Source organism: Sciurus vulgaris (genome assembly GCF_902686455.1).
Source record: "Sciurus vulgaris genome assembly, chromosome: 1".
NCBI classification, from domain to species: domain Eukaryota; kingdom Metazoa; phylum Chordata; class Mammalia; order Rodentia; family Sciuridae; genus Sciurus; species Sciurus vulgaris.
In genome coordinates this window covers 62,136,765-62,159,218 of record NC_136461.1, presented here as the reverse complement: position 1 = coordinate 62,159,218, position 22,454 = coordinate 62,136,765, and the positions used below count along the sequence as shown (strand labels likewise).

At 35.0% G+C, this 22,454-nt stretch overlaps 1 protein-coding gene across 1 annotated transcript in view; it reads left to right on the top strand.

Moving 5' to 3' along the window:
* LRRIQ3 (leucine rich repeats and IQ motif containing 3) overlaps positions 1–22,454 on the top strand; it is a 192,055-nt gene that overhangs the window by 45,351 nt on the left and 124,250 nt on the right. The window lies entirely within an intron of this gene.

Sequence of the window (22,454 nt, the reverse complement as noted above, 5' to 3'; positions counted from 1 at the left end):
GGGTTTCAGGAAGAGGAAAATCAGTTTCTCTGTGAGGCAGTCTTTGCTGCTTATCAATTCCCTGCTGTTTACCCCATTTGTCCACCTCAATCACCCACAGTCTGCCAGCGTATCGACTACTTCTTGAGTAGAGATTGCTCACTGACTGCTGCCTATCATCTGCCATTTGCCTGTTTGCCTGCCTCTTGCCTGCCCATCATCTGTCTTTCACCTACCCATCACCACCACCAGTTCTCCTGCCTATCATCCTCCAGTAGCCTACACACCACCTACAGACCACCAGAGGATCACCAGCTGCGTGTTGATGCCTGGAAATACACTGTCATAGTATCCACAGATTTGGTTACACAAGGCTGCTGCCATTTTGGGACAATAGCTGTAACAGGCAGGGTCCCTGGCCTCACAGACTGTGCCCCACCTCTAGAACCCTCAGCCCAACCAACCTCACCCCACCTCCAGGAACCCCTTCCCGACCAACTGCATCCCACACAGACTTGGTGCCCATGCAAGGCACTGCAGCTCCCCATTTGCCAACACATTTGGAAACCAGTGCAGCCATCTTGGATGATCCTGGAAGTGGAAGCTGCCATCTTTAGGTAGGGCCAATCCCATTCTGAGATGCCAGCTGGAGACTGGAAGCTCATTGTCAGGTACTCTCATGCATCAGGCTACTGAAAACTGGGAAGTTTGAATAGTACATAATTGTTATAGCGTAGATTTTATTTCTTTATCTCCTTTTTGAAAAAATTTAAGTTTTCATTTCTGTATTTTTCTGGCTTTATTTTCCTTTTGTTTACCTGTTTCCTCAGCATCTCTTTCTCCCTTTCCTCATGCTAACAACCAGTTTCTTTTGATTCCTCTTTCACTCTTCCTATGATATAGTACTGCCATATACTCTTTTCTTATCCCATTACCAGTTACATCCTACACCTCTCCCCATCCTCTTTGTCCACTGTCAGAAACAACAGACCTCATTACAAATCTACTTTTTTTTTCATTTTTATTGTAAACAAATGGGATAAATCTTGTTTCTCTGTTTGTACATGAAGTAGAGTTATACCATTTGTGTAATCATACATTTATGTAGGGTAATCGTTTTTGATTCATTCTGTTATTTTTTTTTCTCAACCCCAACCCTCTTATCACTCTATAGAGTCACTCCTTCCTCCATTCTTGACCCCCTCCCATTCCCCATTATGTATCATCATCCACTTATTAGTGTTTTTTTGAGATTGGCTTATCTCACTTAGCATGTTATTCTCCAACTGCATCCATTTGCCTGCAAATGCCATAATTTTATTATTCTTTATGGCTGAGTAATATTCCATTGTATATATATATATACCACAGTTTCTTCATCCATTTATCAATTGAGGGGCATCTAGGTTGGTTCCACAATCTGACTATTGTGAAATGAGCAGCTATGAACATTGTTGTGGCTGTATCTCTGTAGTAGGCTGATTCTAAGTCCTTTGGGTATAGGCCAAGGAGTGGGATAGCTGGGTCAAATGGTGGTTCCATTCCAAGTTTTCTAAGGAATCTCCACACTGCTTTCCAGAGTGGCTGCACTGATTTGCAGCCCCAACAGCAATGTATGAGTGTACCTTTTTCCCCACATCCTCACCCACACCTATTGTTACATGTATTCTTGATAATTGCCATTCTAATTGGGGTGAGATGGAATCTTAGTGTAGATTTGATTTGCATTTCTCTTATTATTAAGATGTTGAACATATTTTCATATGTTTGTTGATTGCTTGTAGATCTTATGTGAAATGTCTGTTCATATCCTTAGCCCAATTGTTGATTGGATTATTTTTATTCTTGGTGTAAAGTTTTTTGAGTTCTTTTTATATTCTGGAAATTAATGCTCTATCTGAAGTATGAGTGACAAAGATTTTCTCCCACTCTGTGGGCTCTCTCTTCGCATTGCTAATAGTTTCCTTTGCTGATAGAAAGCTATTTAGTTTCAATCTGTCTCAGTTACTGATTCTTGCTTTTATTTCTTGTGCTATGGGAGTCCTGTTAAGGAAGTCTGATCCTAAGCCAACATGTTGAAGATTTGGACCTACTTTTTCTTCTATAAGATGCAGGGTCTCTGGTCTGATTACAAGGTCCTTGATCCATTGTGAGTTGATTTTTGTGCAGGGTGAGAGATAGGGGTTTAGTTTCATTCTGTTGCATATGGATTTCCAGTTTTCCCAGCACCATTTGTTGAAGAGGCTATCTTTTCTCCATTGCATATTTTTGGCACCTTTGTCTAGTATGAGAAAATTTATTTGGATTTGTGTCCATATCCTCTATTCTGTGCCATTGATCTACCTGTCTATTTTGGCACCAATTCCATGCTGTTTTTGTTACTATTGCTTTGTAGTATAATTGAAGTTCTGGTATTGCAGTACCCTCTGCTTCATTCTTCCTGCTAAGGATTGCTTTAGCTATTCTGGGTTTCTTATTCTTCCAGATGAATTTCATGATTGTTTGCTCTATTTCTGTGAGGTACGTCATTGGGATTTTAATTGGAACTGCATTGAATCTGTATAGCACTTTTGGTAGTATGGCCATTTTGACAGTATTAATTCTGCCTATCCAAGAACATGGGAGATCTTTCCATCTTCTAAGGTTTTCTTTAATCTCTTTCTTTAGTGTTCTGTGGTTCTCATTGTAGAGGTCTTTCACCTCTTTTGTGAGATTGATTCCCAAGTATTTTATTTTTTTCTATGCTATTGTGAATGGGGTAGTTTTCCTAACTTCTCTTTCTGAAGATTCATCAGTTATGTATAAAAATGCATTGGATTTATGAGCACTAATCTTATATCCTGCTACTTTACTGAATTCACTTATGAGTTCTAAAAGTTTTCTGGTGGAATTTCCGGGTTCCTCTAAATATATAATCATGTCATCAGCAAACAGGGATAGTTTGAGTCTTCTTTTCCTATCCGTTAATTTCCTTGGTCTGTCTAATTGCTCTGGCTAGAGTTTTGAGGACAATGTTGAATAGAAGTAGTAAAAGAGGGCATCCCTGACTCATTACAGTTTTTGGGGGGAATGGTTTCAATTTTTCACCATTTAGAATGATATTGGCCATGGGCTTAGCATAGATGGCCTTTACAATGTTAAGGAATGTTCCCACTATCCCTATTTTTTCCAGTGTTTTGAACATGAAGGGGTGCTGTATTTTATCAAATGCTTTTTCTGTATCTATCAAAATAATCATGTGATTCTTGACTTTAAGTCTATTGATATGGTGAATTACATTTATTGATTTTCAGATGTTGAACCAACCTTGCATCCCTGGGATAAAACCCACTTGATCGTGTTGCACTATCTTTTAAATATATTTTTGTATGCGATTTGCTAAGATTTTGTCGAAAATTTTTACATCAATGTTCATTAAGGATATTGGTCTGAAATTTTCTTTCCTCGATGTGTCTCTGTATTAGGGTGATATTGGCTTCATAGAATGAGTTTGGGAGGGTTCCCTCCTCTTCTATATCATGAAATACTTTGAGAAATATTGGAATGAACTCTTCTTTAAAGGTTCTGTAGAACTCGGCTGAGGACCCATGTGGTCCCGGACTTTTCTCTGTTGATAGGCTTTTGATGACCTCTTCTATTTCATTACTTGAAATTGATATATTTAAATTGTGTTTGTCCTCCTCGTTCAGTTTAGATAATTCATATGTCTTTAGAAACTTGTTGATGTCTTCGAGATTTTCTATTTTGTTCGAGTATAGATTTTCAAAATAGCTTCTATTTATGTTTTGTATTTCAATAGTGTCTGTTGTAATATTTCCTTGTTCATTCCGAATTTTAGTAATTTGGGTTTTCTCTCTTATTCTCCTTGTTATTGTGGCTAAGGGTTTATCAATTTGTTTATTTTTTCAAAGAACAAACTATTTTTCATTTTTTTCGATTGTTTCTTTTGTTTCAATTTTGTTGATTTCAGCTCTCATTTTAACTATTTCCTGTCTTCTTCTACTTTTGGTGTTGCTGTGTTCTTCTTTTTCTAGGGCTTTGAGCCATAGTGTTAGGTTGTTTGTTGATTTCTTCTTCTTTTATTGAATGCGCCCCATGAAATAAATTTTCCTCTAAGAACTTTTCTCATAGTGTCCCAGAGATTTTGATATGTCGTTTCTTTGTCTGATTTACCTCCAGGAATTTTTAAATTTCTTTCCTGATATCTTTTGTTATCCATACATCATACAATAGTGTTTTTATGTAATCTCCCGGTGTTGGAGTAGTTTCTGTTTTTTATTCTGTCATTTATTTCTAATTTGAATCCATTATGATCTGATAGAATACAAGGTAGTATCTCTGTCTTCTTGTATTTGCTAACAGTAGCTTTGTGGCATAATATATGGTCTATTTTAGAGAAGGATCCATTTGCTGCTGAGAAGAAAGTGTATTCCTCTTTGTTGGATGGTATATTGTATAAATATCTGTTAGGTCTAAATTATTGATTGTGTTTTTGAGATCTATGGTTTCTTTGTTCAATTTTTTGTTTTTAGGATCTGTCCAGTGGTGATAGAGGTGTGTTAAAATCACCTGGTATTATTGTGTTGTCGTCTATTTGATTACTGGCATTGACAAGGATTTGTTTGATGTATATGGATAGCCACTGTTTGGGGCATAGATATTTATGATTGTTATGTCTTGCTGATTTATGCTTCCCTTAAGCAGTATGAAATGTCCTTCTTTATCCCTTCAGACTAACTTTGACTTGAAGTCCACATTATCTGATATGAGGACAGATACTCCAGCTTTTTTGCTGTGTCCATGTGCATGGTATATTTTCCCCATCCTTTCAACTTTAGTCTGTGGGTATCTCTTTCTATGAGATGAATCTCTTGCAGGCAGCAAATTGTTGAATCTTTCTTTTTAATCCAATCTGCCAGTCTATGTCTTTTGATTGGTGAGTTCAGGCCATTAACATTCAGGGTGATTATTGAGATATGATTTGTATTCCCAGTCATTTGTCTCTCTCTCTTTTTTTTTTTTTTTTTTGACACGACTTGATTTCTCCTTTATTTGGTTGTTCCTTTAGTGTAGTTTCTCCGTTTGCTGATTTATATCATTGTTTTCATCTCTTCCTCATGGAATATTTTGCTGAGAATGTTCTGTAACGCAGGCTTTTTTTTTTTTTTTTTTTTTTTTGTAAATTCTTTTAGCTTCTGTTCATCATGGAAGGATTTTATTTCATTGTCAAATCTGAAGGTAAGTTTTGCTGGGTATAAGATTCTTGGTTGGCATCCATTTTCTTTCAGAGCTTGAAAAATGTTGTTCCAGGCCCTTCTAGCTTTTAGGATCTGGATTGAAAAATCTGCTGATATCTGTATTGGTTTCCCCCTGAATGTAATTTGATTCTTTTCTCTCGGGGCCTTTAAAATTCTGTCTTTATTTTGTATGTGAGGTATTTTCATTATAATGTGCCTTGGTGTGGGTCTATTGTAATTTTGTGTATTTGGAGTACTATAAGCCTCTTGAACTTGATTTTCCATTTCATTCTTCAGATTTGGGAAATTTCCTGATATGATTTCATCAAATAGATCGTTTATTCCTTTGCTTTGTTTCTCTAAGCCTTCCTCAATCCCAATGATTCATAAATTTGGCCTTTTCATGATATCCCATAGTTCTTGGAGATTCTGTTCATGATTTCTTACCATCTTCTCTGTTTGGTCAACTTTGTTTTCAAGATTAAATATTTTGTCTTCGATATGTGAGGTTCTGTCTTCCAGGTGTTCTATCCTATTGGTTATGCCTTCTATGTAGTTTTAAATTTGGTTTATTGTTTCCTTCATTTCAAGGATTTCTGTGTGTTTTTTTCCCCAATATCTCAACTCTTTGTTGAAATGATCTTTTGCTTCCCGCATTTGCTCTTTTAACTATTGATTGGTGCGATCATTCAATGCCTGCATTTGCCCTTTCATCTCATTCTCAATGGCTGCATTTGCTCTTTCATCTCCTCGTTTGCTTCCCTGATCATTTTGATTATGTACATTCTGAACTCCCTTTCTGACATTTCTTCTGCCATGCTATCATTGGATTTTATTGCTATACCATCTAGGTTTGTTTGGCACATTTTCTTCCCTTGTTTTCTCATATTGTTCAGGTATAATAGTGAAACTCTGTGTTGTTGCAGATTTCCTCTATTGACTAATATTGTCTCTGTAGATTTCCAATAACTCACCTCTTAGTCTTCAGTAGCCTGAAGTCTTGGAGGAACTTGATAATGCCATGCTCCACTAGGAAGCTGGCCTTCTAGGGGTGGTGGCCTTCAGGTGGGTATATTCCCTGGTACCTCTGAGTTGGTCCTGAGTCTCTCAATACCTCCTCTTCTTGGCTCCTGGGTCTTGTCAGAGGTCCTCTAGCCTTCTGTAGGTGTCTCAGGAAGGGAGTTGCCCTTCCAGTGATGGCCACGCCCTCAGGAGTAATTCAAAATGCCTGCACCAGCCTATAAAGAAGCCTCTGGCTGACTCTGTGATGGTGACAAATCTTGGTGTGGTGGTGGGGCAGGGTTGTTCAGTCATGGTGTCTGTCTTTGGCATGGTGGTTGGGCAGGTTGGCTACCTGCCACCGATCTCCACAAGGCAGGTGGGTTGGGTGCCCTCCTGCTACCTCTGCGATGCAAGTGGCTGACTTGCCCACAAGCTCTCTCTGCGACTGCGACCAACCAGTGATGGCACCGACCTAGGTGTGACAAATCTACTTGTTATACTGTAGATAATAATTGAACTCATTCTCTCTGTTTATTACATCAATGTTGCTAACATCTGCCTAGGGACTATTTGGTTTAGGGCTGCATATTTTCTGTACTGGGTGCTGCTAATATTGATCTCTCCCTTAAAGAAGAGGTTTTGAAAACCTACAGGGTCACTGTAAGCCCATTATGGGGAAACTGCAATACCCCAGATCTGTACTAGTAGAGGGAAAGATACATGAACATCATGAAAAAACAAGAGAAGAAAGTGTTCCAAATAAATGAAGATTCTATATTAATAGAATCCAATGACAGCATGGTAGAAGAGACATCAGAGAACAGAGAAGGCGTTCAGAACATACTAAATTAAAATGATTCTTGAAGCAAAGGATGAGATAAGAGAGCAAAAGCAGGCAATAATTATCACTCCAATAAACAGTTAAAAGAGTGACCGTATGAAGCAAATGATCATTTCAACAAAGAGAGATTCTGAAAAAAACAAACAGAAATCCTTGAAATAAAGGAAACAATAAGCCAAATAAAAAAACTCAATGGAAAGCATCACCAACAGATTAGATCACCTGGAAGGCAGAACCTCAGACAATGAAGACAAAATATTTAATCTTGAAATTAAAGTTGACCAGAGAAGATGGTAAGAAATCATGAACAGAACCCCCAAGAGCTATGGGATATCATGAAAATATTTAAAGAATTAAATTTAAGAATTATCGGGATTGAGGAGGTCACAGAGATACAAACCAAAGTAATGAAGAACCTATTCAATGAAATAATATCAGAAAATTTCCCAGACTTGAAGAAGAAAATGGAAAATCAAGTACAGGAGGCTTACAGAACACCAAATGCACAAAATTACAACAGATGCACACCAAGGCACATTGTAAAGAAAATGCCTAACATCCAAAATAGAGATATAATTTTAAAGAATGTGAGAGAAAAGATCAGCTTACATATAGGGGGAAATCAATATGGATGTCAGCAGATTTCTCAGTCCAGAACCTAAAAACTAGAAGAGTCTGAAACAACATATTTCAAGCTTTGAAAGAACATGGTTTCCAACCAAGAATCTTATACCCAACAAAACTAACTTTCAGATTTGAGGATAAAATAAAATCCTTCCATGAAAAACAAAAGTTAAAAGAATTTACAAACAGAAAGCCTGTGCTACAGAACATTCTCAGCAAAATATTCCATGAGGAGGAAATGAAAAACAACAATGTAGGTCAGCAAAGGGAGGAAATACCATAAAAGCCAATCAAAGGAGACACCAAGTTAAATTAAAAACCAAAAATATGACAAAATGACTGGGAATACAAATCATATGTCAAAAATAAGCCTGAATGTTAATGGCCTAAACTCATCAATTAAAAGACATGGACTGGCTGATTGGATTGAAAAGAAAGACCCAATAACATGCTGCCTTTAAGAGACTCATCTCATAGAAAAAGACATCCACATACTAAAAGAGAAAGGATGGGGGAAGATATACCATGCACATGGACTCAGGAAAACTGGGGGGGGGTTTCCATCCTTATACCAGATAAAGTGGACTTCAAGCCAAAATAAGTTAGAAGGGATAAAGAAGGATATTTCATACTGCTTAAGGGAACCATAAATTAGGAAGACAAAATGATTGTAAATATTTATGCCCCAAACAATAGCACATCCATGTATGTCAAACAAATTCTTCTCAATTCCGGGAATCAAATAGACCACAACACAATAATTCTGGGTGACTTTAACACACTGTTCTCACCACTGGACAGATCTTCCAAACAAAAACTGAACAAAGAAACTATAGAACTCAGTAACACAATCAGTAACTTAGACTTAACAAACATATAGATATTCCATCCATCAATGAACAAATACACTTTCTTCTCAGCAGCACATAGATCCTTTTCTAAAATAGACCATATGTTATGCCACCCACAAAGCAGTCCTTAGTAAATACAAAAAAAAAAAAAAATAGAGATACTACCTTTTATTCTATCAGGTTATAATGGAATGAAATTAGAAATCAATGATAAAATAAAAAACAAAAACTGCTCCAACACCTGAAGACTAAATTATATGCTATCGAATGAAACGTGGATAACAGAAAACATCAGGGAGGAGATAAAAAATTCTTAGATGTAACTGAGAATGAGGATACAACATATCAAAATCTCTGAGACACTGTGAAAGCAGTACTAAGAGGAAAATCCATCGTATGGAGTATATTAAAGAAAAGAGTAAAAAGTCAACAAGTTAGTAACCTACCATTACATCTCAAAGCCCAAGATAAATAAAAACAGAACAACACCAAAAGTAGTAGAAGACAGAAAATAATTAAAATTAGAGCTGAAATCAATGAAATTGAAAAAAAAGAAACAATTAAAAAATTGAATAAAGTTGATTCTTTGAAAAATAAACAAAATTGATAAACCCTTAGCCACACTAGTAAAGACAAGGAGAGAGAAAACTCATATTACTAAAATTCATGATGGAAAAGGAAATATCCTGACAGACAACATTGAAATACATAACATAATTAGAAGCTACTTTGAAAATCTATACTCCAACAAAATAGAAAATCTCAAAGACATTGACAAATTTCTAGAGACATATGATCCTCCCAAACTAAGCAGGAGAACATTTACAATTTAAACAGATCACTTTCAAGCAATGAAATAGAAGAAACCATCAAAAATCTACGAACCAAGAAAAGTCCAGGACCAGATGCATTCTCAGTTGAGTTCTACAGGACCTTCAAAGAAGAACTTATACCAATACTCCTCAAAGTATTCCATGAAATAGAAAAGGAAGGAACCATCCAAATTCATTCTATGAAGATAGTATTACTCTGATACCAAAACCAGACAAAGATACATCAAGGAAAGAAAACTTTAGACCAATATCTCTGATAAACATAGACGCAAAAATCCTTAGTAAAATTCTGGTAAGTTGTATACAAAAACATATTAAGAAGATAGTGCACCATGATCAAATGGGGTTCATCCTGGGTATGCAAGGTTGATTCAACATCCGGAAATCAATAAATGTAATTCATCACATCAATAGACTTAAGGTTAATAATCATATGATTATTTGAATAGATGCAGAGAAAGTGTTTGACTAAATACAAAACCCCTTCATGCTCAAAACACTATAAAATTTAGAGATAGTGGGAACATACCTCACCATTGTAAAGGCTATCTATTCTAAGCCCATGGCCAACATCATTCTTAATGGAGAAAAAATGAAAACCATTCCCTCCAAAAAACTGGAACAAGATAGTGATGCCCTCTTTCACCACTTCTATTCAACATTGTGCTTAAAATACTACCCAGAGCACTTAGAGAGTCCAAAGCAATTAAAGGGATATGAATAGGAAAAGAAGAACTCAAGCTATTACTATTTGCCAGTGAAATAATTCTATACTTAGAGGATCCAAAAAACTCTACCAGAAAACTTTTAGACCTAATAAATGAATTCAGCAAAATAGCAGGATATAAAATCAACACACATAAATCCAATGCATTTCTATTCATAAGTGATGAATCCTTTGGAAGAGAAATTAGGAAAACATCTCTGTTCACAATAGCCTCAAAAAAAAAAAAAATGCTTGGGAATCAATCTAACAAAAGAGGTGAATGACCTCTACAATGAAAACAACATCAAAGAAAGAAATTGAAGAAGACCTTAGAAGATGGAAAGGTCTCCCATCTCTTGTATAGGTAGAATTAATATTATCAAAATGGTCATGCTTCCAAAGGTGCTATGCAGATTTAACACAATTCCAATTAAATCCCAATGAAATTCCTCATGGAAATAAAAAAAGCAATCATGGAATTTATCTGAAAGAACAAAAGACCCAGAATAGCCAGAGCAATCCTGGGTAGGATGTATCACAATACCAGACCTTAAACTCTTCTATAGAGCAATAGTAACAAACATGGCATGGTACTGGCACCAAAATCGGTAGACCAATGGTACAGAATAGAAGGCACTGAGAAAAACACACATAAATACAGTTATATCATACTAGACAAAGGTGCCAAAAACATACAATGGATAAAAGATATCCTCTTTGATAAATGATGCTGGGAAAACTGGAAACACACATACAGTAAAATGAAATTAAACCCTTATATCTCACCCTGTACAAAACTCAACTCAAAATGGATCAAGGATCTAGGAATTAGACCTGAGACCCTACACCAAATAGAAGACAAAGTAGGTCCAAATCCTTATCAGTTTGGCTTAGGATCAGACTTCCTTATCAAGACCCCAGAACACAAGAAATAAAAGCAAGAATCAATAAATGGGATAGATTCAAACTAAAAAGCTTTTTCTCAGCAAAGGAAACAATCAATAATGTGAAAAGAGAGCCTACAAAGGGGAAGAAAATCTTTTCTACACACACACTTCAGAGAGAGCACTAATCTCCAAAATTTATAAAGAACTTACAAAACTCTACACCAAAAATACAAGAACCCAATCAATAAATGGGCTAAGGAATTGGGCAGAAGAAGATATATAGGTGATCAACAAATATATGAAAAAGTGCTCATGATCTCTAGTAATTACAGAAACACAAATTAAAACCACCCTAAGATTTCATCTAATTCCAATTAGAATGACTGTTTTCAAGAACACAGCAATAAGTGCTGGCATGGATGTGGGGAAAAAGGCACACTCATACATTTCTGGTGGAGTTGTAAATTAGTGCAGTCACTCTGGAAAGCAGTATGGAGATTCCTTAGAAAACTTGGAATGGACCCACCTTTTGACCCAGTTATTCCACTCCTCGGTTTATACCCAAAGGACTTAAAATCAGCATACTATAGTGATGCAGCTACATCAATATTCATAACTGCTCAATTCACAATAGCCAGATTGTGAAACCAACCTAGATGCCCTTCAGTTGATAAATGGATAAAGAAACTCTGGTATATAGACACAATAGAATATTACTCAGCCATAAAGAAAAATAAAATTATGGCATTTGCTGGCAAATGGATGGAGGTGAAGAATATCATGCTAAGTGAAGTAAGCCAAGCCCAAAAAACCAAAGGCAAAATGTTTTCTCTGATAAGTGGATGATGATACATAATGAGGGGGAGTAGGGGGCAAGAGAATGAAGGAACATTGGATGGTGTACAGGAAAATGGAGTGGGAGGGGCTGGGGAAGGAAAGATAGTAGGCTGAGACAGACATTATTACCCTATTTACATGTATGATTACATGAATTGTGTGCATCTACATTGTGTACAACCGTAGAAATGAAAAGTTGTATCCCATCTGTGTATAATGAATCAAAATGCATTCTGTAAAAATAAAAATGAAAAAATAAAAAGTACGAGAATTTTTATTTTGCATAAATCTAAATACAATTTTGCTGAGATATCTGCTAACACATCAATCAGTTATCCTTAATTAGTTGTCCTTTCCTCTCTGGAACTGATCTTTGCAAATAATGGAAAATCTTTCTTGCTAGAATCTTGCTGCATTGTGCTTGGAGAAGTAAAATAGGATACTGTGTCATCAAGTTATATGTAATTATTCATGCCAAATATCAAACTTGTGAAAAAAATAAATGAACATTTTCATATAGCTTAGTTTCAGTTGTGTAATGATAACATTCAGAAGATAGAAATGAAATTTGTCTCTGATATATAAGTAGAATTAAAATAGGTATAGATTAGCAGGGCACGGAGTGCATGCCCGTAATCCCAGTGGCTTGGGAGGTGGAGGCAGGAGGATCACAAGTTTAAAGCCAGCCTCTGCAAAAGGGAGGTGCTGAGCAACTCAGTGAGACTTTATCTTTAAATAAAATATGAAATAGGGCTGGGGATTTGGCTCAGTGGTCTAGGGCCCCTGAGTTCAATCCTCAGTACCAAAAATAAATAAATGGGTATAGATTAGAACAGTGTAGTGAATGTTTCCTTAGAAAGCAAGATTAGGAAGTTTCACCAAATTAAGATTCAACATTCTGTAGTAAGGTAGAATGTCTTTCTTTGTTAGCCCACATGTGCTTAATCATACTTAGTGATAGTCCTGATAAAGAGAAACAGATACAAGGGACAAGTAGCAAAGCTGACAGTAATACAGTGTCTGCAAGTTCTGAGGAGTAATTCCATATACTTTTCAAACCCAGGTCAAATTATAAGGGAGAATGAGTTTACAAAATGGGAATATGCGAAAACATTGGAATAAAGGATATGAAAAACAATCAGGCAGTTGCTGACAGGTGCACCTTTATTTAAATATTATTTCAGTCTCATGTGTTCCATTTAAATTTAGTATGCACTTTAAAAAAATAAACATCTAATTCAAGGAAATTGGCTTTAGTTTATTCCCCAGAATTGAGTTCTCTCTTTTATAATCAAAGCATCTTCTGTTACTCATGTAATGTGAGATAAAATTTTTCTTCATGGGAACAATCTCTGAAAACTCAGCATGTATGAATAGTTTGAATGAGTTTTGTGGAGAGAGAAATCAATAATAATAATACATCACAGTGGTTCAAGACAGACTGGTTGGAAATGCTTTCTTTCTTTGAAGTTTTGTTCTATTAAGAGCACATTACTTAACTACCCTTAGCATGAATTTCCTCATCTGTAAAATTATAAAGAGCAGGGGCTAATAGTACTTATCTATTTGCTTGTGGGAATTGAGACTATGACTATAATGCACATAGCACCTAGCAAAAATTGGATATTACATTTTCATTAACTGCTGTTTTTAAAAAAATCATCATTATTGTTATGTATTTGATGCTATCTTCCTTATTTGACTCAGAGGGATACCTTCTTTGGATTTCTTTCTTCCTTTCGATTATATTTTCCACAGCATGCACAGAGTAATCTTTCTAAAATAGATATCTGATCATTTTATTCATTAAATTAAAATCCTTCTAGTAGCATCACACACATTTGTTATCACAAACCCTTACCATACAGTGTTACAGTTGTCTATGTAATTTTCTGTGTCACCAGATATAATGTAAGTTCTGTGAGGTGCAGACTCCACTTTTACTTGTTTTCCCTTCTTTATCTGTAGTATATAACACTAGTTTACATACGCTGAGTGCTCAAGAATGTTTATGGAGTTGATGAATACATCAATAAATGAAAAGACTATGGGAGCTGTAATCAGAAAAGTATTTCTTAATTCATCTATGGCAAAGTGAAAGCCAGAACTAGGGGGGACACAAAATGTTACCCTGAGAGGACAAGTAATTAGTCCTCTTATATCTATTTCTAGCCTTGAGAAATGCCTCTCCAAACTCAAACATTTTTTAATCTTCCTTGAAATTTTTTGCTTAAACTGCTTGAAATACCATATAAAGCCTAAATTCAGAGTTATGATTAATGCTACTACCTTTTAGAATGGAAGTACTTTTAATATGGATAATATAAGGGGAGGACATTTCATTCTTAGAATAAAATACTATAATCAAATTGGCAGCCTCCTAAATAGAGTTGGCAATTTTATTAGGGTCATAGAGAAATTACTGGTTGGGTTGATGAGCTGTGAAAGAAGTAAAAAAATGGAAAATAGGAAAAAAAAATTATGACATGTATAGTTTATGTAAAGAATTTACTAATCCACTTTTTATCCTTTAGTCCACAGAGTTTTTGAGTTTGTCTTGTATTTTCTGTTGATAAATAAAGCATTAAGAATTTAAACTTGGTGGAGTGTTTAGGATATTTATTGTCAGCAGGTATTTTGTGTTGGTCATTTGTTGTTAGTTATAAGGAGATGAAATTATGCATATTAAATTTGTAACTCTCAAGTTCTGTTTCATGAATTCCAAATTCTGGGCTCCTTTTGCTTTCCAAAGCCCTTTAATTAACTACTTCCAGAAAGCTCTGGTATTTTTAATGGGGAGTGATATTTGGAATCTAAAACATAGGAACTAGATGTGTTAATTGCTCTTGGGATGTCATGATTCCTAGGCCATTTCAGCAGACAGAATATAAACTGATTATTTTTTATATTATGATTTCATATTGATACCTTAAATACTAATCCAACTCATAGGGTTCTTAACTGCTTTCATTCAACATTATACTTTCTTTCTTCTATGAGAATTCTGATTATCAGCATTGTCTGTATTTTCACACATTAGCTTACTTCTATAAAACAAAATAGGTTTAGAATTATTGAATATGTAACAGGTTTAATAAAACTCTAGATATGTTAGGTGATATTTTTTGTCATTAGACTGGAGATAAACACTGTTGAATCGCTATTTGCTTTATTTATCAAAGTGATATTAGTTCTTTAATGATTTTACTTCATTTTAATTTGAAGATATTTTGTATTTTAATATTCTATTTTTGTAGAGCATTTTATATCATGTTTATTTGTAATTATGCTTCTTCTATTTTATTCTTTCTAAAATTAGTTTTTAAGTATTGATTCTTTTTCTGAGTCCTGTCACTATTTCTAAATTTTTCTAATTCTAGCTTATGTTGCTTTTAAGTTTTAATGATCATCTTGCTTCTATTCATTTTGAAATAATAGGTTATAGTTTTTTTTTTTTTAAGTTAGGCTTCGCTTTCTGGTTTTCTTTCATTCTCTACAGTGATGTTCTTCTTTCTGTATTATATATCTCTGTACTGGATTACATAGAAATACTTTTGTAATGCTCTTTTTATGAGAAATTAGTTTTTTTTTTAAATTTAAGCTTTTTTACTTCTGGTTCTAGCACTGCTTCTTTGTTGTTTTTGTATAATATTAAAAATATCATGGTTTTCTTCTCAATATAGCTGGTGCTGTTCCCCACTGCCCCCTTATTAATGTGGACCCTCTCTCTGTCTTTCTCTATCTCTCTGTTGCTGCTGCTGCTCAATTTGGATTCTGTATTCAGGATCATCTATGTAGTTATGAAGTCTGACCTGGAGTACAGCTATGGCTGGTTAGTTTTTGGGGTTCATAGTCCCAGTGCTCCAGCCCTTATCAGAGATCCCATGTACCCACACACTATTGAAATATATATCCCCTCCTAGGATTTAGGATTTAGTTTCTGTCCTTAAATTAAATCTACAAGCTTTCCAGGTAGTGTCTTAACTTTTTTGTTTTATTTCTACTCATCAGATACCTAAATGCATCCATCAATTTCCTCCTGCATAATTGCTAACACCAAGTGACCTTATGGTGTTGGTGGATTTCCCCCATTCATTTATATTTTAGATCTCCAAAGGATACTTTTCCATAATGAATTATCCTATAGTCATATTATGAGGTGAATTGTTAGGTAAATAGATATTTAAGTATCAAAAAAGCTAATTTAGTGAAATTCAAATAACTATTTCTTGTATATTAAATAATTTAAAAAATCAGTGATAGTAGATGTAAGTGGCAGAAAGACAGATTTCATCTCTTTTCCAAGAAAATTTTCTGATTATGTTTATCTGAATGATGTGGTAGTAAATTTCTTTTAATACCTATTAAAATACTCCTACCTAGTATTAAAATATGAGCCATTTGAACATCAGAGTTTAATAAATTATATTTTTGCAGAGCTCAGAGTTTGTTATAATGCTTAAGATACTTAGACTTTATTTGCAAGTAAATATTACTAGATGTGTTTATACATGCATCAGAATATAGAAATAAAATAACATATGATCATATTTAGATCAGGAGCAAGATAAGGAGACTTAAAATCATCACTGTTATAGTACAACTTCCTGAAACCTTTGGTGAGTTTGAGAAAATGTTTTTCAGAAGAAGAAACAATATATATATATATGTATGTTTAGCTATTTATTTGACTTGGTTTTATGTAACAGATTCTCCAACATGTGGTTTAAGCCAAGCAAAATTTTCTTTTTTACAACAGCAGAGTCTGTACTTCAAGAAGTCTAAGCCTATGACTGCACAAAATTAAAGACCCAAACTTCCTTTAATTTCCTACTTTATCTTTCTATGTTTTGTGTTCTATCTCAAACTCACTCGTGGTCCAAAATGACTGCCAAGTTTGAATCATTGTCTGGAAGACACAGAAAGAACTTATCACTCTACTAAAACAAAACAAAACAAAAAGCCACAGAGAAATAATTAAAAAAAATATTAACCAGGCCAATTTGGAATTCCTGTACAAAGTTGTGCATTAAAGAAATCTAACATCAGGCAAAAATGGGCCAGCATAATTACTTTTGATGTGCTCAGTCCTTGGTTAGAAACATAGGGGTAGCTCCAAAGTAACAGTAGCTGAGCAGGAGTCAGTCAGCTATGCTTCCCATAGTGGGTTCTAAAAGAATATTTGAGCCTCACACTTCCATGGATCCCATATACTACAAGCTTAGGACACATGTTAGGAAAGATATAATTTTTTTTTTTAAAGAAGCTACCAAACCTTCATGATATAGCAAGACCACAATGAATATAGGATATATCGCTTTTGTAGCATTAGGTGAATTAACATAGTAAAAAACTGATCCAAATTGATCTGTAATGTATTACAATTTGATAAGGAATACTACAATGTATTGCTTATCAAAATTGTAGGGATTTTTCTTCAATAATATATAATTTAAAAAATAATATTAGTTTGGAAATTCAGGTTGGTCTGTACTCATTCTCAAATTACCACTAAAGAGACAGCAAAAAAAAAAAAAAAAAAAAAAGAAAGAAAGAAAAGAAAAAGGAAAGAAAAAGAAAAACCCCAATGACAACAACATAGATGGAGGACAAGAAAAGGACATAGAGAAAGAGATCAATTCATTTTGGAAATGGAAAGCAGATGGATGTTTGTAGGTACTTTGCAGGTCTTGGAAACCTATAACCTGAGTGTTAAGATTTAGATATGAAATGTTCCCCAAAAGCTGATGTGTGGGACAATGCAAGAATTGTAATCTAATTGAGTTAATGAACTAATGTAGATTAACTGGGCACTAACTGTAGGCAAGTAGAGTGTAGCTGGAGGAAGTAGGTACCTGGGGGTGTGCCTTTGGAGTTTATATTTTGCCCCTAGTGAGTGGAGTGCTCTTTCTCTCTTTCTCTCTACTTCCTGGTTGCCATGTCCTGAGCTGCTTTCCTCTGCCATGCCCTTTTACCATAATATTCTGTCTCATCTTGGACCCAGAGCTATGGAGTTAACTGACTAAAACTCTGAAAATGTGAGACAAAATAAACATTTTCTCCTCTAAGTTCTCCTTTTTGGGTCTTTTGGTCACAGAGAAATTCTAGATACTTTGCCCAGAGACAATAAGAAAGAGGCTTGAGGGAATCTCGGGTATTGGCAAGAGCACACGCATCTCAGACTCAAGGCTACACAAGCAAAAATTCCTTTGAGAAGAGACCAGGGGGCATCTGTCTTGCACAACGGGGACTAGGATGTTGTTTCACAAAATGAAGCCACACAGGCATTCAGAGGTTGGTGCAGCCATTGTCCTTGGAAACTTGGCTAGTGTTTAAGATAGTGGCAGACCTTGGCTGCAACCACAAGGTGCTGGTTCTGCTGATACACAGGGTGCTGGTGTTAGGGGGTCATGGAAAGAGACACCAAGATTTCAAAGGAAGACCTTGAAGACCAGGCAAAGTGCAGCAGAGTTGAAGTACTTGTAGGGTGCCCCTAAGATGGTGATGCATGGAAATAGGAGAAGGAAACCAAAGCTGCAGTGGAGATCCCTGAGATTAAGAAATGCCAAAATTGTGAAACATTTCCCTAGCAAAGTTGCAGGAATCTAGCAGAGGCAATCCAAGGTAGGGGCTAAGTAGCCTGCAACCAGTAAGGCCATAAGGGCAGAACTATACAAGCACTTTGAAGAGACCATCACATTGCCATGTGCCCCAAATGCTGGACATGGTTCTACAGAGCTTGTTTGCCCAGCTGGATTTTGGTCTTTGGTCTCATACCTTTCTCTGTCCCCTTCTCTTCCTTTTGGAATGGAATTGTTTACTATGTGTCTTTATAAGTTGGACATGTATAACTTGCTTTTAATTTTTAGAGCAGCTAATGCTGGGAGTTTGCCTTGAGTCTTTAGAGAAGACTTTGAATTTGTTTCTTGGCAATGCTAAAACTGTTAAGATTATATGGGGATTCTTGTATTTTGCATTGTGAGATGGGCATGAGGTTTGGGGGGGCCAGAGGTAGAATGTTATGGTTTAGATATGAGGTATTTCCCAAAATCTTGATACTGGTCCTAGAGATCAGGAATGGCTCCTTGTTTCCCAGTGTTGAAGAGTAAACACCCAAGAAATACCTAGGCAGGCATAGAAAGCAAATGTTATTTAAGAAAGTGATAGAGTCAGACTTCTCTGAAGAGAAGGAGCCTTTGGAGCCCACTGGAGGGGGTGCATCTTGCTCTTTTATAGGCCCCCTGAACCTCCCTCTTTAATTATTGCCTTCTCTTTCTTCCGCTTATACATGACAAAGGGCAGGGACATGGAGGTTAATTGTTAGAAACCCAGAGTGTCCAGGAGCACTATTGAGGAAGTTAACAAGCTACTGTGCTTTCTTTGACAATCAATTGTCATCCTCTCTTGACCCCCATAATTGATTACCTACACAGCCTGTCTAACTTTGCCTCTGCCTCAGTTTGCTGAGGAATATGACATATCCTGTTCACAAAGACCAGGCAGGGCTACAGGCAGATTGCTTTTTGGCAAAGAAAGCATATGGGGGTCATCACAGTGTGTCCTTTTTATAGAATTATTCTCTTAACCTTGTGTTCCCACCATTGTTATCCATCTTTCCCGTGTGTGAAACCATGCAATAAAGTTTGGAGGTGAAATGATTGGGTTAAGACAGCCTTAACCTAATCAGTGTATTAATTAACTTGAATGAATTAACAAGTTGGTAACTACAGACAGATGGGGTGTGGCTGGAGAAGGTACGTCTCTGGGATATGCCTTTGTGGTATGTATTTTGTCCCTGGTGAGCAGAACTTTATCTCCTTTTATTTTTCATAAGTAACTTTTGAAAAGAACCATTCACCTTTTTTACTTATTAGAAAATACAAAATTCTTTTGGTATAATCAGGTATCCTTAACTATCATGAATTTTTTTGATGTTATCCAAAGTTGGCAGTAGATTAAAATCAGCAGACATATATCAAGTTCTGGCTTTGTATTGTATGCCAGACATTTTATGTTATCCTCCTCATTCAATTCTGTAAGTAATCTTTTCTCCTCCTTACTCTTCTGCCATGATTTTCTGCCTTACCTTGGGCCAAGACCAATGGAGCCAGTAGACTCTATTTCTGCAACTGTAGGCCTCAAGTAAACTTTTTCACCAATAATTTTTTTTTGTTAGGTTTTTTCGGTCACAGTGATGAAAAACCTGATTAAAATAAAAGCACATTTTAAACAAATCAATAATGCATGCATTTTAAATTAATTTTTAAAAGATCTTTTATCTCATTTTCTAGATAATGTGTTAGGTACTTGAAAACCCTTCTGAAATGATTAGCATTTTTTACAAAATCATTATTCTTTGTTATCATTGTCATATTAGAATCACATGTTACAGTCAAATCTTAAATTATCTGGATTTGTGTAGTACCTTAAATTTTTTTATCACAAGTGACTTTATAATCTTTGATGACTGGTAAAAGAAATGAATATTTCAAAATAATAAAAAACTATTTTCAAATGAAGAACTTTTTAGAATTTTCTTGCTATCCATACAGTACTAAGCATGGAAAGATAGAGTTTAAATGTCTCAAATAAAATTTGTTTATTTTTATTTTTCATAAGTAACTTTTGAAAAGGACCATTCACCTTTTTCACTTATTAGAAAAATATAAAATTCTTTTGGTGTAATCAAGTATCCTTAACTATCATGAATTTTTTTTGGTGTCATCCAAAGTTGGCAGTGGATTAAAATCAGCAGACATATATCAAGTTCTGGCTTTGCATTGTATCCCAGACATTTTATGTTATCCTCCTCATCCAATTCCATAAGTAATCTTATGTATAACTTTTCCGAAGTTACAAAGCTTATAATTTACAGAACAGAACATAGGTTTAAATCTTATGGATTCTAACCAACTGAAAGATTCTTATTCTGTTACCATTTGCAACATTCTGGGAAAATAATGTACCTTATGAATTTTTTTTGGCAAAGTTTGAAATTATGGATAAGTGCCCTGTCTCATAGTCATAATATAATGTAGGATATACAATTGCTAATTTCCACTGTTTCAATATAGACACATTTATTGACTGCCTACATAGGGTAGACACTTTCTATGTGTGGAACATATAACAATGAACAGAACATTCGAAGTCATCGCCTTCATGAAGTTTACATTTAATAGAATCATTATTTTCACATAATAGTATATAATTGAATATAAATAATAGTACACTAACTTTATATATTACTTTATATTATAAAAATAACTTATAAGTACTTGATTACTAATTATTCTTATCGAAATGTACTTTTTCTTATTCTTAAATTTTAAATGCACTGTTTAACATCTCAGTTCTTATAATGCCTCTCTATAAGATAGATAGTATAATTACTTCATATAAATAAAAATTGAGGACTCATGAAAAAAATAGATTCTAAAAGCAAGAGAAATTGGGACTTGGATTATAGCTTAGTAGTAGAGCAACTCCCTAGCATGTACAAGGCTCTGGGTTCAAATCCTTAATCCTCAGCACCAAACCAAAAAACAGGAAAAAAAAAAAAAAGAAGAAAGAGTGCTAACTTAGATATTTAGTGTCAATATAATTAAGGAAAAACTAAGTAATTTGTTATATTTTAATAGGAGAATATCTCCAAACTCTTCAAATTCATAGTAGGTCTAGAAAAAGAGCATCAGAAGACTTATGCTTGTGGTTATTTTCTAATTGTGTCATGCTGAATAGCTCATAAGTTGTTACTTTCAAACAATTATTAAAACATGTACTTTTCTTATCCATCCTATATAAGTTTGGAAAATTAGTACTGCTGTGGTTTGAATATATTTCGATATTCTGGGAACTTAATCCCTAGTGCAACAGGGTTGGGAAGTGGCACTGAGTGGGATGTGTTTATGTCATGAGGCCTCCACTCTTGTGCATGAGTTAAACTCTATTTAGAAAAGGGACTTGAGGCTGAAGTTGAATCTCTAGCACCGTTTTTGGTTATTTGATAACTTCTACCAAGCTCTGATGCAGTAAGAAGGCCCTCACCAGATGCATCCCTCCAATCTTAGACTTCACAGACTTCAGAATTGGAAGAAATGACTGTTTTTCATAAAAGTATCCAATATGTGGTATTATGCTATAGTAGTGCAAAATAACAAAATAACTAAATAGAACAATTATAATAATAGACTAATAAAATTTCCAGCATCACTACCTTTGCACTTTAGGCCATTCTGAAGTAAAATTAGGGTTACTTGAACACAAACCTGGTAAACCTTAATAGTTGATATGATTAATAAAATGTCTATCAAGTGACTAATGGGTGGGTAGTATACAGTCATCTCTTAGTCGATTTGTTCCAGTAGATACTAAAATCCATGGATATGCATGTCCCTTATAAAAAGCGGTATGGTGTTAGCTTATAAACTGTGCATATATTCCTAGATACTTGAACATATCTTAATATTCTTATATATTACTTAAATACCTAATGCAATGTAGAGTCTATGTAAATTATTATTATATTATTTAAAGAATAATGACAAGAAAAAATATGTACATGCTCAGTGCAGATGCAATTTAAAAAGTATTTTCCCTGTGTTGGTTCAATATATGGATGTGGAACCTGTGAACAGACAGAGCTGACTATACATCA